The following is a 16255-nucleotide window of genomic DNA, read 5'->3' on the forward strand; positions in this document are numbered from 1 at the left end:
AGTACCCGAAGATCGAGAAACTGGCGTACGCGCTAATCATAGCAGCTCGGAAGCTTCGTCCATACTTCCAAGCCCACACCATCGTCGTCCTCACCAACAAGCCTCTATGACAGATCCTGCTCAAGCCCGAGGTGTTTGGTAATTTGACGAAGTGGGCTATCGAACTAAGTGAGTACGACATCCGGTATGAACCTCATATGGCAATCAAAGCTCAAGCCTTGGCTGATTTTGTAGCAAAATGTGCATTCAGTACCACAACTCCCGAGTTGACTGAATTTGAACACACGATGGAAAAATCAACCGGTGCGGCACCAGTCCCGGTCAGAGCAAGTTCAACCTGGGACGAGGAGCCTTGGATTCTCCACGTTGACGGCTCATCCAACCAACAAGGAAGCGGTGCAGGAATAATTCTGTATGGCCCAAGCGAGGTGAAGTTGGAATACGCACTCTGGTTTGCCTTCGCGGCATCAAACAACGAAGTAGAGTACGAAGCATTGGTCGTCGGGCACACCCTAGCAAGGGAAATGTAGGCAAAGCACCTCATCATATGCAACGACTCTCAGCTCGTAGTCAACCAAGTCAGCAGTGAGTATGAATCCCGCGACCCCACCATGGCTGCTTACTTGGCCAAAGTTAGGGAGATCTTGTGCGGCTTCATTTCCTACTTCATCAAACAGATCCCGAGGTCCGAGAATGCTGAGACCGACACCTTATCCCGATTAACCAGCACAAGCAGCAACACCAAGCGGACCATGTATATAGAGGACTTACCTCAGCCTAGCATTCTCGTGGGGGGGGGGGGGCAGGAGAGGTCGCTCTTGTAGCATAAGCAGAACCGAGCTGTATCGACTCACTCGTGAGTTACCTGCTTCACGGGAACCTCCCGGCAGAAAATGCGGCTCGAAGGGTAGAGCGCCAGTCGGCTAAGTACGTCATTATAGACGAATAGTTGTACAGAAGGTCCTTCACACTCCCCTACTTGCGTTGCTTGTGACCCTCAGAGGCCGAGTACATACTTCGCAACACCCATGACGGCTTGTGCGGCGGACACTGGGGGGTAGGGCTCTCGTACAGAAGGCGTTACGACAAGGCTACTACTGGCCCACGATGAAGGCAGATGCACTCGAGCTAGTCAAGAAGTGCGACAAGTGTCAGAGGCACGCCAACATCCACCACCGACCTGCTGCCGATCTGAAATACCTCACTAGCCCATGGCCCTTCGCACAATGGGGAATCGACATACTTGGTCCATTCCCGCCAGCGACAGGACAGAGGAAGTTTCTGGTCGTAGCAGTAGACTATTTTATGAAGTGGGTGGAAGCTGAACCTCTAGCAACAATCACAACCCGCAACATACAAAATTTCTTTTGGAATAACATAGTATGTCGCTTTGGGCTACTCGGGTACTCATCTCCGACAATGGGAAGCAATTCGAGGATATTAAGTTCCTGAATTGGTGCGCCGAAATGGGAATTCAGCAAAATTTCACCTCGGTGGCATACCCCCAGGCGAATGGGCAAGCGGAAGTCACCAACAGAGTCATACTTCGCGGACTAAAAGCTCGCTTAGCTTGAGCCAAAGGGTTGTGGGTAGACAAACTGCCCCGTGTACTCTGGGCCTACCGGACTACCATCAAGACTGCCATAGGTGAGACTCCTTTTAACCTCACTTACGGCACAGAAGCGGTGATCCTAGTAGAAATCGAGGTGCCTACACTACGCTTGGAGGCCTTAATGAACAAACGAATGATGATGAGCTCCGTACCAACCTAGACCTGGTGGAAGAAGTACGAGACCTGGCATACATCCAGACTGCAGCTTACCAACAAAGAGTAGCTCGGTACTATAAAGCCCGAGTCAAAAAGCGACACTTCCGCGTCGGCGACCTGGTTCTTCAGAAGGTTATGGTACCTAAGCCTGGCGTTGGTAAGCTCGGACCGAATTGGGGAAAGGTCCGTACCAAGTAAGACGGGTATTCGGGGAAGGTATGTATGAGCACGAGACTCTGGAAGGGAAGCAAGTACCTCGAGCGTAGAACATCGACAACCTAAGAAGATATTACTTGTGATCACCGAATTGGAGAGAGGATTGCGAGTCACTCCCAGAAGCCCAAGGGCTATGATGCCGAGCTAACGTAAGACCTCGACACTATGATAAGTCCTAGTCACCTCCTCGGTGTAGGCAAATAAGACCCAGTTGCCTCTTCGGCATGGGCGGACAAGTCTTAGTCGCCTCTTCGGCATAGGCAAACCAGTTCATATGCTTGAGGCATAGACAGTTTGGGTACAAACCCTACTAGGTCTAACCCACCTCGGCATATAACAACAGGTTGATCCCATTTGAAGTCAGGCCCGACGGCTCGGCACTGAGGGATAACCGACACCTAAGCGAGTATCCTGTGTGCAGACAGGTCGAGTATAAACCCTATAGTGTTCGCCCACCACGATGTACAGCGATGCAAAGTTATCCCTACACGTAGTCTAGCTCGTTTGCTCGACAACTCGGGATAACCAACACTTTGATAACATTTACTCCTATTTTTGGTATAGTTCGCCAATTCGGGAGTTATTTACACTTGGAAATTTTCTTGCACAGAGATAGCCAAAATACTTGTATTTCATTAATGTCAAGTTTTGAGTACAAAAAAAAGAAGAAAAAAGAGACTTTCACTATGAACCGAGCTCGGAGGCTCGAGGTATACATCATAAAGGACCAAGAAAAGAGGCTTCTAATCACTTCGCGGCTCCTCACCCTTGTTGGAGGCTTCGGCAGGAGGATCCGTCTCCATACGGCTCTCGCCAGCACCGGTCTCCTCATCATCATCAGACAGGTTGCCACCACTTTCTACTTCAGAGTCCGAATCTTGGGCAGCTTCGACGGCCATCTCCTCTATGACCCTCAAAGTAGTTATTACACTGAGGTTGAGTTGGGGAAACTCACGTCGGGTCAGCCACCTGCTAAGTTTAAAACCTTTGCGGTAGCTCACCGTCCCCACCTCGACCATCTCCCTCCGGTACTTCGTCGAAGTCTTGTACTCCTCGACAGCCTTAACCTTGGACTCCTCCATTGCTTGAAGAAGTATCTCAGTCCACTCCTTTACGTGAGCCTCGAGGTTTTCCACCTCCCTCTTCTATGCTGCCTCTCGCTCCGCGAGCTCCCTCTTTAAGGCCGCCTCACGCTCTTCGAGCTCCTTCTTCTCTGACATCAGCAACGTGATCAGCTCCTTCTTAGCCCACGCGTCCTTCTTCAGTTGGTTATTTTCGTTGCGGGCTAAGTTCAGCTCGGTGTGGGCCTTGCGGGAAGACTCCTCGGCTATGATGGCCCACTTTAAGTTCACCTCGAACTGATAAGCCAAGGCGTGGATGGCGGAATTCACCTACCAAGAGAAGAAAACAAGCGTCAGCACATAAAAAGCCAAGTACAAGATAGATTGAAAAAGACAAGTCCGAAAACTTACCACCATGCAGTGAGTAGCCACTCGGGCTCCGAGTTGAGCAACCGACAGTTCGGCCCAGCCAGCAACCTCCTTGGCAAATACTGTGCCTTTGCTCTTGAAGAGGCCGAATTTCGGAGTTAGAATGCTCCAAGCTGCGCCGTCGCTGCCTGAAGAAGCGGCAGCTGCCGGGGCAGGTTCCGAAGACGTAGCCTCCTCGGGCGCGCGGGGCAGGGAGAGCATGCCCGATTCCTCCTCTTTTTGAAGCTCTCTTCTTTTTCCCCTTCTTCATACTCCCGAAGAGTTCATTCGCAGGGATGTCCATGATTGCTGCAACAAAAATGAACTGTCAGAAACAGTACCAAAATAAAAAAAAAAATGAAATACAACAAACAGCGACCTACTAGGACTTAGACCGGCCTGCACGAGCTTCTCCTCGGTCTACGAACTTCAGGCCGAGCTCCGCCCAAGATCGGAGCGCCTCCCTCGTCTTCAGGTCCAAATGGCTACCCTCAAATGGGTCAGAAAAGGCCATCCCTCAATGTTGCGGATCACAAAATAGCGCCTCTTCTAAGCCGGAACCTTGTTCGAAAATTCATGCAAGAGTTTGAAACCAGGACAAGGTGACAGATAACTACCCCTTCCTCTGAAAGTCGATCATCTGGTGAATTTTCCTTTGCTTCAATATGATGTTAACTCTGTTGTTCCCTCATGTCGTGTGCCTTTATGTTTCAACATATTATGTTTCCTCCCAACATCCCTGTCGTTTGTGTTTGGATGTTTGTTCTAATTCTAATAAAATGATAAAAAGATAAAATATTCAAGCAGAAAAAGTGCTTCCTAAAGATTCCATGTCCAACGAGGGGGGGGGGAGTTTCCTTCCATAACGGGGAGACAAGTCAACTGTTGGATTTCAAAATATGTGCAAAGGGTAGTTTGACCATTAGATTTCAAAATATGGCACTCAAAAGTCAAAGAGAGGTGCCACACCGAATCACCCATATGGCCCACTTCTTGAAACGCCATTCCAACCAGCACCAGGTAGGAAAGGTTTCTCATCGCTGAGTTAGCAGGTGCCTTTAGATGTCATTTCTTGAAACACCCGCAAATTATCTGATAAACGCTCCCCTAAGAAACTCCAACAGAACCAAACATGTACTGAATCTCTGCCTTATAGTCTTGAATCAGATGCAAATGAATCTGAAACCTTCACTTAATAACAGAAAAACAGGAAAAAAAAACAGTGAATGGGAATCTGCGAAATTTGAGCTTGAGAACCAAGTTGTTGAGCTCCAGACCCAAGTTGAAGCTGCAAAACTTGAGGCTGCTTCTAATACTGATATCCAGATGAAGCCTGAGGTTGCAAAGAAAATGTTGCCTTAAAACTTCAGCTTCTTGCTCAAGTTGAAGAGCTTGAAATCAGGACTCTGGAAAGGGACCTAAGTACACAAACAGCTGAATCAGCTAGCAAGCAACATTTGGAAAGGAAAAATCTAGGACATTTGATTTTCAACAAGACTAGTTATGGATACTTTATATGCATCATATCCATGAAAAGGAGAAAAATGATGCATTTAGGACAAATAAAGCATGAAGGTTACCATATTTTAAAATCCAAATATTTAGGTGGATCAAAAAAGAGATATTCATCAGCTGCTCATTACTTTTCAAGTATTCAAAGCTCAACTTTAGAACATGTATACAGATTTGCACTATACAAAAAGGCCTTTCCTTACCCAGATTTAGCTTAAGAGTCTACCACTTAGTTTAATTCTCTAGGGATCCATCTGTAGCTATGACCAATGAACTCGGAGATCACACTGGTTTCATGAAGGAGATGAGCTGGCTGCTAGGGGGCTGCCCCAGTCTTGTTGACCTAACCTATCACATTCCAAGAGTCACCTTCAATTGTCAAAGAAACAAATTAGGTCCATCTGGCAATTCTGAGTCTAGGAAGAAGGGCCTGAGCTTCTACTTCAGAGGCATATATTGCAATTTTAGGGCCATCAAAGCCCAACGCACTGGTGTGGACTGTGGAGGTCATTCTACCCATTTAAAAGATACAAGAGTCACGGTAAGCTTGATGATGGTTTACCTGAAGATTTGAAGGTCTCACATTGTTGGTGTTAGAACGAAAAAGTGCATGATCTAGTAGCTTGTACATGACTTCATTAATGCATTGCTCCTATACTTATCAGGTGTGGTGCCATTTTGCAAAGCTCTTCGAGCTATGTTGGGTCCCACTTAAGAATGGTAAACCATCAAATTATAAAGCCAAAAAGATCACATTAGAAAATTTATATTGTCAACACTGTTGTCTTTGGTTGCTTCTAATAGTGAAAATACATATCAGTTTTACAAGTCTTGTATAAGTCAAATGAATTAGTGAATTTCTATTTGGTTTTACAGGTTAAAAGCTCTAGTATCGGTTTCATATCTGTCTACTTGTGCAGGTTGGGTAATAAAATATGCATTATCCAAACATGTTGTCTAATACAACACATCTCTAATGACTTTGGTACAACACAACATGCCATTCTTTGCTGAAAATAGTCAAAAGAAACAAACAGAAGTATGAGGTGACTTCAGCTTGTCTATCTGTGGCACATCTGTGAATTATCTTTGTGGTAACTTAGGGCTTGTTCGTTTGTTCTGAACTCTGACGTTTGAAAGTGCAATAATTACATTAAGAGGTATATTGGTATTGGTGAACTTTTTTTTTCTCTGAACTCTGAATTTTAAATTCTGAAAATTATCAAATATCCATTTTGACCCCATATATGAGAGTTTTTGTTTGTCTTTTTGGGAGTATAATTGAAAAACAAAAATCTGTATGATTGAACTTTAAGAGATAAGAGGAAACGAACAGACCCTTAAATTATATAGATTATAAATAACTTAAATTATAAGTAGATTTATGTTAAGCGTGATTGAAGGATTTGATTATAATAATTATAAATAAATTAGGCAAAGCAACTCAAGAACTAGGTTTTAAATAAAATGGATACTATTAAGGATTTCCTTAATAATTTGCTCTAATAAAGCCCTTGGTATAGGGCGCTTTGGTCTCCAAAGAAGCCATATTTTAGGGGAAGTTAATCCTCTAAATGTTGTTCAAATAAGCATTAAAATCCTTGTTTGTGTTTAGGTTCCATTTGTCTAGGTAAAGGATTTATTTCAGAAGCATCTAGTCATAGTTCATCTAATAATTGACCTATCATCCATGTGATAGATAGATATGGGGAAAATCAAAATGGTTAGGATTATTTATTTATTTATTTTCAATAGGCTTCATAATTATGTAAATTTTCCATGTCTTCAACAAGCTTTCCCACCTTTGAAACCTCCTATGCATCTGTCAATGGTGTCTTCAAAGGCTTTCCTTGACATGGTCTTACTATAAATTAGGATCCCAAGGATAGGGGTTTTAGTTTAAATTTGTAGCATTGCTCAAGGATGGGATTCCTATTTTGTTAAAGAAAGATAATAAATCCAAACTTACAAAATACAAGCCATCCATCTTTATTTAATTGGATATCTTCCATTCATAAAAGCTAATCTTAAAAGTGTAGGAAAATATGAGAATGTGGAGGTAGAGTTAGAGACCCATATATCAAGAAAATCTTTTTCTACTTTTGGAGGATAGTTGGTAGCAAGTGCAATGTTTTCTATTTCATACAGAAAAATCTTAAAGTGCCTATCTACTTTCCAAATGGGAAATGAAGTGGAGAAAAATGGAAAGTTGCCAACTAACTTAGTGCAATTACCACTGACCTAGGGTTTGAGTGAGAGAGAGAGAGAGAGAGACATTTTTCATGTGTAACGAATTTGGTCTGTTTATCAATTTGGGTTTATAAGTAGAGAGAGATCAAAGGAGAATATAGGCCTGGAAAATGAATCATTAAAACAAAGTATTTTACAAGAAGGGGTTAATTAAATATGTTGAAGTTTGGCCTGCCCTAGAAGTCTGTTTGTCCGTTAGTAGTCAAGTAAAGCAAACAAGCAAGAAGAAGGAAGAAAGAGGAAGAAAGAGAGAAAATGTCTGCTTTGAATTAGGGAAAAATTCAACCCTACTTTCGGCCAGACCTGTTATTATATTATTAATGTGATAGGAAAAGACATCAATGCCCTTATTTAAGTAAGAGGAACTCGAACTAACATAATAGAACAACTCAGCAATCTCAACAGGTACAAAGACCGGAATACCCCTTCACTAACACTCCCCCTCAAGCTGGTGAGTATATATCATATAATCTCAGCTTGTTACATATGTAGTCCACTCTCCTCCGACTCAAACCTTTTGTAAACAAGTCTGCCCACTGGTTTTCCGTATTAACATATGCAGCCTCTATCACTCCATTCAGCATATTCTCTTTCACAAAATGACAATCAACCTCAATGTGCTTGGTTCTTTCATGAAACACCATATTAGAAGAGATATGAACTGCAGCAAGATTGTCACAATAGAGCTTCAAGGAGTACTAATGTCACACCCTATCTCCTGTAGAAGGTTCCTTAGCCACACTAATTCACAAGCAGTATGTGTTATAGCCCTATATTCTGCTTCTTACCACAACTGTTTGCTTCTTATTTTTCCACGTCACCAGGTTACCCCCCAGAAAAGTGCAATAGCCTGTGGTAGAACCGGCCCAGTCAACATTAGTCTATCCTTCTATTTCCAATTTTCTGCCACTTTTGTATAGCAAACCATGGCCAGGAGCTCCTTTCAAAAACCTCACAATCCTTAGCACTGCATTCCAATGAGGGACCAAAGGTTTCTGCATGAACTAACTCTCCGCACTAACCGCAAATGAAATATATGGTCGAGTAATGGTTAGATAGTTTAGTTTGCCCACAAGTCGTCGGTATCAGCCAAGATCTTTAAATACTTCACCCATATCACTGCTCAGCTTCGTATTTGTTTCCATAGGTGTCTCAGTTGGTTTCATACCTAACAAACTTGTTTCTTCCAGCAAATCAAGCACATATTTCCTCTGACACAGATTAATACCATGCTTAGATCTTGCTACCTCTATGCCCAAGAAGTATTTCAATTTGCCAAGGTCCTTTGTCTAAAAGTGTTCCTGTAGAAAGGCCTTCAACTTGTCAATTCCCATTTATCATTCCCAGTAACAACGATATCATCTACATACACCACCAGTAGTATTTTTCCTGCCGAAGAGTCATGACTGAAGACAGAATGATCAACTTGGCCCTGTTTCATACCAAACTTCTTGACCACCTCACTGAACCTACCAAACCATGCTCAAGGGGACTGTGTAAGTCCATATATAGCCTTCTTAAGTTTGCATACCTTACCATCATCCCCCTTAGCAACAAACCCTGGTGGTTGCTCCATGTAGACCTCCTCGAGCAAATCACATGCAAAAATGCATTTTTGATATCCAGCTGAGATAGGGGTCAATCATACATAGCTGCAAGAGAGATGATAACGCGAACTGACCCTATCTTATCAACCGGGGAGAAGGTCTCCGTGTAGTCAATACCATAGGTTTGGGAGTACCCTTTTGCTACCAATCGCGCCTTCAGGCACTCAACACGATGATCAGGCAAATACTTAACGGTATAAACCCACTTACAACCGACAACCTGTTTCCCAGGAGGAAGAGCGATGAGGTCCCAAGTGTGATTATGATGGAGAGCAGAGAGCTCGTCTTCCATAGCACGACACCACTCTGGAGAAGTAAGAGCTTCTTGGACATCCTTAGGGACAACCACCGAGGATAACAAAGAGATGAACTGGCAATGGGAAGCGGAAAGGTGAGTAAGTGAAACATAATTGGAAATAAGATGAAGGGTATAAGTGCGTTTACCTTTTCGTAAGGCAATAGGAAGATCAAAGTCGGAGACTGATGGCGGGTCTGGAGCTGGATCTGTTGATTGTGATGAAGTCGGAGGAGTCGCAGCCGGTACACATGGGCAATGTGTATACATGTGATGGATAGGTGGACGGTCAACGGGCGGTGGCACCGGAGGCAAGGACATAGGCACGGATGGAACAAGAGGAAGAGGATCAGCCACAGGAAGGGGAAGAGGAGGAGGTGATGTGGAGGAAGAAGCATCACCGGACCCCACAAAGAACGGAGTAGACTCAAAGAAGGTAACATCAACACAAACCAAGGAACGACGAGAACTGGGATGGTAACACTTGTACCATTTCTGAGTCCGGGAATAGCCAAGGAATATGCACTTAAGGGATCGTGCATCTAACTTGTCGTTCCCGGGACCTAGATTATGGACGAAACAGACACACCCAAATACCCGAGTTGAAAGCGGAAACGGGGACATGGTGGGAAACAAGACATTAAATGGAGAACGACCATCAAAGATAGACGTGGGCATCCAATTAATTAAGAAACAAGAGGTGAGCATCACATCACTCTGAAAGGGTTTGGGAACATTCATGTGGTGCATGAGGGAGCGTGCCGTTTCTAAAAGATGCTGGTTCTTTCTCTCAGCCACCCCTTTTTGTTATGGGGTGTAAGTACATGAAGTTTGGTGTATAATGCCATGTTGGTCCAAGTATTCTTGAAAAGATAAAGACAAATATTCACGGCCATTATCAGAACGAAAAATTTTAATGTGAAGGCCAAGTTGATTGCGAATCTCAGCATAAAATTTCTGAAAGATGGTAAATAATTCACTTTTTTCCTTCATTAAATAGAGCCACGTCATCCTTGAAAAGTCATCAACAAAAATAACAAAATATCTGTATCCATTATATGACATCACTTTATAAGGACCCCAAACATCTGAGTGAATTAAAGAAAAAGGACTCAATGCACGATTATCAACCCTAGAGCTAAAGGAAACACGATGGTGTTTCCCAAATTGACATGACTCACAATCTAGAACATAAAGTTGACTCAACGAAGGGACCAAAGACTTTAACACTCTCAGCGAAGGATGACCAAATCTACAATGCCACTGGAGATGAGAGATAGATGACTGAAGGGCTGTTGACATTCTTCCACCACCATCAAGATAATACAGTCCACCGGCTTCATGCCCTCCACCAATCTTCATCCCCATCTTGAGATCCTAAAAAACACACATAGAGGAGTAAAATGTAATGGAGCAATTAAGTGACTTGGTCAATTTACTAACAGACATAAGATTAAATGGAAGCTTAGGTACATACAAAACTAAGGATTGGGATACAGGGTCCAGGTCAACATTACCAACACCACAAATAGATGATGTAGAGTCATTAGCAAGTGTAACAGATTGTGATGTTGAGCAATAAGTGAGAGAAGAAAACACACCTGGAGTTCCAGTTATGTGATCGGAGGCTCCAGATTCAATAATCCAGGGGTTGGGTGTGGATGCCAAACAAGCCATACCTGAGTGTGCAAAAGTAGTTGTGTTCTTCTGCAATGTGGATTGAACAAACCTTTCATACTCATCACGAGGAACACTCACCATCTCCTTGCCTGGACCATCAAAAGAGGTAGGAGGCATCTGATCAGCTGAATGGTTCTCCTGTCTAAAACTGGGACTGGTGTCACTAGTCATGGCATGATTGGCCCAGGTCGAGGGTGGACCATGCAAGTCATAGCAGTAATTAACAGTATGTCCATCCAACACAATGAGTACACCTCCATGGACCCGAGCCACGTCCTCTACCACGAGCTCCCCCTGAATCTCTGCCTCCAGTACGACCACCACCACGGGTATGTGTAGATCCACCACTACCACTCCGGCCAAATACTGGGCCACTACAGCCACCACGGCCAGACTGGGCTCCTCGAGGCCCACTTCTAACACCTTGACCTCTCGACACTGCAAATGCTGATCTATCTGAGACATTAGGGTTTTCCATGGATCCAATGGAAGTCCTCCAAAGTCGAGCAAACACCTCCTCTAAAGATGGAAGGGCTGATCCTCCTAGTATCTGGGCTCGTACTGGTTCATACTCGGATTTCAGCCCCACCAAAAACCGAGTCACATCAAGCTGCTCCCTCTGTTGTTGTTGAATCTTGACATCAGGAGTGAGAGGGTGATAGACATTCAACTCATTACGGATGTTTTGCATACTGGCATAATACTTCTCAAGACTCTGATTGCCCTGTTGTAGATTGAAGTATTCCTAATACAGTTGATATACCCTGGTTGTATTGTCCTGACCATAATACAATTTTGTAGCATGATCCCATACCTCTTTGGTCGTGTCAAGAAACATGAAGTTCACACTAATTCTGGGTTCCATACTGTTCCATAACCACGTGATGATCTCTGCATCTTCTTGTTCCCAGTCTTCGTACTCATGAGAATCAGTGGGGGGTTTCTCCTCTCTTATGTGCTTCACCTTCTTCTTTGCCTTTAGAAAAACCTCTACAGACTTAGCCCAAGGGACATAATTCTCCCCATTCAGTTTAATGGAGGTCATTTGGACATTTAGGTAGTCAGTAGATATTATCACATTAGGTTTACTATCACTGTTATCTCCCATTGCTGAATTCTTTTATTACCGAATTCTGCACACTGCACTGCACACAGACACTTCACCGAATTCTGCACACTGATTTCAGCAATAATAAGTGCTAAAAGTTGCACTTGTAACACCACAGATCCTACTCTACAGCTACCTGAAGTTTCACCACTATGTGAACACCACTTCCCTTCAAATCACACACTAACCAGCATAAACCCTAGCACACTACAATCTGAAACCCCTCCATACGATCTGTACAATACCTCTTATGTGCTTCACAACAGAAATTATGCATAAAATAAACTCCTTACCTCATCGCCTGAAGGACAACCACACGAAGAAAGAAAACACCCACTGCACCACACGTACCAGCCCTACATTGATTAGGGGAAGGCTTAGAAAACACAGCAACCGACCACACACGACACAACCGGAGGCATAGACACCTCCAAGGGAAGAGGGCAATCACTCCTTTTCAGCCATTTTCCCAATCTCCAATCGACGACTGAAAAATCAAAGAAAAAGACCTAGGTCGAACGCGCAGAAGACAGAATTCTAGGCAAGTCCGATTTGTTTAATTTGGCTCTGATACCATGTTGAAGTTCGGCCTACCCTAGAAGTCTATTTGTCCGTTAGCAGTCAAGTAAAGCAAGCAAGCAAGAAGAAGGAAGAAAGAGGAAGAAAGAGAGAAAAGGTTTGGTTCGAATTAGGGAAAAATTCAACCCTACTTTCGGCCAGACCTGTTATTATATTATTAATGTGATAGGAAAAGACATCAGTGCCCTTATTTAAGTAAGAGGCACTCGAACTAACATAATAGAACAACTCAGCAATCTCAATAGGTACAAAGACCGAAATACCCCTTCACTAACAAAATACTTCATAATTTGCACCAAAAAAATGAAGGAAACAGTTGAAAATAGTTGTATGCTTTTAATCATTCCCAAACATTTGAACTTCAACTTCTGAAACAAAAGAACCACCAAATCCAGTAAAAGTTCAGATAGACAGCCTCCAAAAAAAATAAAAATTCTCAAAGCAAATAAAATCTAGAATCTGAAAAAAAAAATCGAAGTATTCAATTTTTTTTCATAAAGTGGTAGTTTATTTACCAAAGAAAAAAAAAGAAAAAAAAAATCTTTTAAATCACAATATCACATAACCAGAAGAATCTAATTCAAATACCATAATACAAAGAAAATTTTGAAATTTTACCTTGAATGCAAATTCTAACAACCAAATCCAAGATAATTGAATTTAGAATCGAATCGGGTATTGAACTTTCAAAGTCCATTAAGGACCCAAACCAATTTGAAACTGGTCTAACCAAAATATCAATTGGGTTCCATTTTCCACCCAAACCCAAACAAATTGACCAAACGAATAACCTTATGTCCATCCAAAACCCAAAAAAGCGAGATTTTGCATTAGATGAACACATTTGCCCTAATTTGGGTGCGGGCCATAAAAATTAAATTTGTACATTAGATGAACATGTATATAGCCGCACATGTTTTTATACTTAAGGGGCATTCTTTTTTTGGATTTTGAGAGGGGGAAAGTTAGTCAATGGGATTTTGGTTCCCATTGACCAAGAATCACATGTTTTTTTTTTTTAAGATTTATGTGGGAACCAAAGAAAGTTTATTTTCTTAGGTACTCCTAGGTGGGTAAATAACTTTCCCGCTTAAGGGAAAATTTGTTAACACTTAAATGGGATAAAATGCCCTTTTAATAATAATTTTTTATGACTAAACTGATCATTCCCTTATTTACATGAGAAATAAAAGAATATAGATAAATACACTTACCCGGATAAGTGTTTCCCAGAAAAAACTTATCCAAATTACTACATTTATCTAAATAAGTAACTTACTAAAAAGAACGGGGCCTTAGTATTAAAAAAAACATCAGTCCTTTTTATTTTAATTTTCTCACTATGAATGGATGATCCTCAGATCCTAGACGGCTGGATCCATCTTCGTTGGCTAATCCACAGATGCTGTATGATAGAATCTCCTCAGGAAATATCACTTCATATGCTGATCTCTTTCCTAATTGTTTATGTAAAAAAGCCTTTTAAAATGCAAAATCATCCACTTTTGGTTGAAGGCAGAAAATGACAAAAATGAAACTTTGGTTCATTGTCTTTCTTTCTTATTTGAGGTCATGCTTTGATTTCATTTTACTTCATATGAACCAACCACATGGTGCAACCTCAAAACAAAAATAAATCATGATTTAAACTCAACATAAAATTGCACCACAAATAAATAAATAAGTAAATAAAAAATGAAAAATAGAATAGCAAGGGAGGGGTTTTGAGTAAATTCACTATTGAAACAGCCTGCAAAATTTTGAGAGTGTCCAAAACTCCAGCCATCGAGGTCCAAGAGAATCTCTACTAAGCTAGGCAAAGAATCTGCCATTTCATGGTACGAACGGTGAGTTTTGAGCTATGGTCTGTCTTTTTTTTTTTCTTTTTTCTTTTAATTTTTAAGCTATTGGCATGTGACTGGGGGAGTGGGGGCCATATTTCACGTGACGGGGAGGGCATACAAGTGGGAAAATGACAGCTCGACTGGCATGTGGCACCGCTACTGTGGACTTTTTTGTCAATACATCTGGGAAAAGGACAGTGCACCAAATGCATTTGTCGTTTTATATCATTCCTTGTTACGCGAGTTCCACTTGCAAAAGGACTCATTAATTTACACACGTGTAAGGGAAAATCGTGTCAATAGAAGTGTAGGAAAAAGTTGAGACAAAAGTGCACGGACCCATAAATCGGTTGTGGCTTGCACACGTGTAAGAGAAAAATCGTATCACTAGAAGTGTAGGAAAAAGTTTAGACAAAAGTGCATGAGATGTACACCCTTAATTGAGCTTTTGTTTTTTTGGTAGAGGTAAGAGTTACACACACAGCGCGGGTAGCTCGGCCCCAAGAATCACTAAAATAAATAAATCATAAGGCTGTCGTTGGTTGCGATGTAAATGAAAATATGTTTTCTGCATAAATACTTTCTTTTGAAATTTTGGTTCAAGAATGAAAAGTGTAACCTATTTTTTGTATTGGGTTTGTTGCAGATAAAGACAACTTTTTGTCCTTAATATCAATAAAAAATAATATTTTTATATAATAATTGAAATAGGATAATTTTTGTTTTGAAAAAATATCAAGAAAGGGCACTATTGTTCTCCTCTACCTCTGTATTCATGTGAATACAGATCTCCGACGCTTTTGCCCACATTCACCAGGTGCTCCACTCCTTTGAACCCATCGTAGCCCTTCAATATTGTCTTCATGAACGGGCATGCCCCCGACATGGCCTTCTGTATTAGTTCGTTCATCTCCGTAATATGAGTACGCCAACTCACTGTTCGCCTTCACGAACACCTTCATTAGTGTGTCCTAGTGGTGCTACAGAACGTATGCAGCGTAGGATAGACCCTCCCCGTCGGTGACCAGGGTCTTTCCAATCTCCGTCAAGGAGTATTTGCGCTCTGAGGAGCCATCGGCGATGTACTCCGGGAAGACATCATAGTTGTTGAGCATTTGGAGGATGCGCTGGAGGTTTTTGGGATCGCCGGTTGGGATGACACGTGCTAGGATCTCGAAGGCGAAGAGAGGGATGTAGGAACCACCTTGCCAGATGACGTTGGGGACCTTGAGGCGGACGATGGCGTTGAGGGACATTGGGATGCTGATCATGTTAGTGAGCTCCAGTATGGCCAACTTGGTGTTGTTTCAGGTCTCCATTGTCTCGTCCGCCATGGTCGTAGAACTCTGCTTCTAAGTTCTCACATCTCAGAGATGACTATCCATTGTTGTTGTTGGTTTTTAATAAGGAAGTGAGGGTATGTAACTACAACTGATGATGCACGATCTGGTCGGTCCTAGCTACCGGTGACCTTGCCTCTGACGAAGCAGAAGATGCCTGAAACAGGAAGGAAACAAGAGATTCCCGGGGGAGGAACCCGGTGGGAATGCTCTGATGCTCAAGTTAGTACTTTTGAGAAGGCTAGGAGGATGAGAGATTCTGAGACCAGAAGGCGCAAGTATCACTTACCTTTACTCTGGGGGAAGAGGGCCTTTTATAACCACCCTGGGGCACTCACTCCCAGGCCTCTGCCAGAGCAGGTGTAACCGCCTCTGTGGGGGACAGGCATAACCGCCACTGTCTTCTCTGTCAGGGTCGTCTCTGCAACAACTGAGATGGTGGTAGCAGGTGGCCGTTGGAGTGCGGTTGTCATTTGTCAAATCCCTGACAGTCAGGCGCGTTGCTTCAGAGTACGGGCTTCTGTCAGGTACGGTTATTCAGTCATGCGACCTGGAGCTGAAGTGCCGGGGTGGTGCCTGAGGTGAAG

General features: G+C 42.7%; 1 pseudogene; it reads right to left on the bottom strand.

Annotated features, from left to right (window-relative positions):
• Positions 1–3129: 3129 nt before the first annotated feature.
• Positions 3130–15662, bottom strand: LOC148804295 (nicotinate N-methyltransferase 1 pseudogene; annotated as a pseudogene).
• Positions 15663–16255: the final 593 nt, after the last annotated feature.

This window comes from Nelumbo nucifera, chromosome 1 (assembly GCF_055504915.1).
Source record: "Nelumbo nucifera cultivar China Antique chromosome 1, China Antique-T2T, whole genome shotgun sequence".
In the NCBI taxonomy this organism is placed as follows: domain Eukaryota; kingdom Viridiplantae; phylum Streptophyta; class Magnoliopsida; order Proteales; family Nelumbonaceae; genus Nelumbo; species Nelumbo nucifera.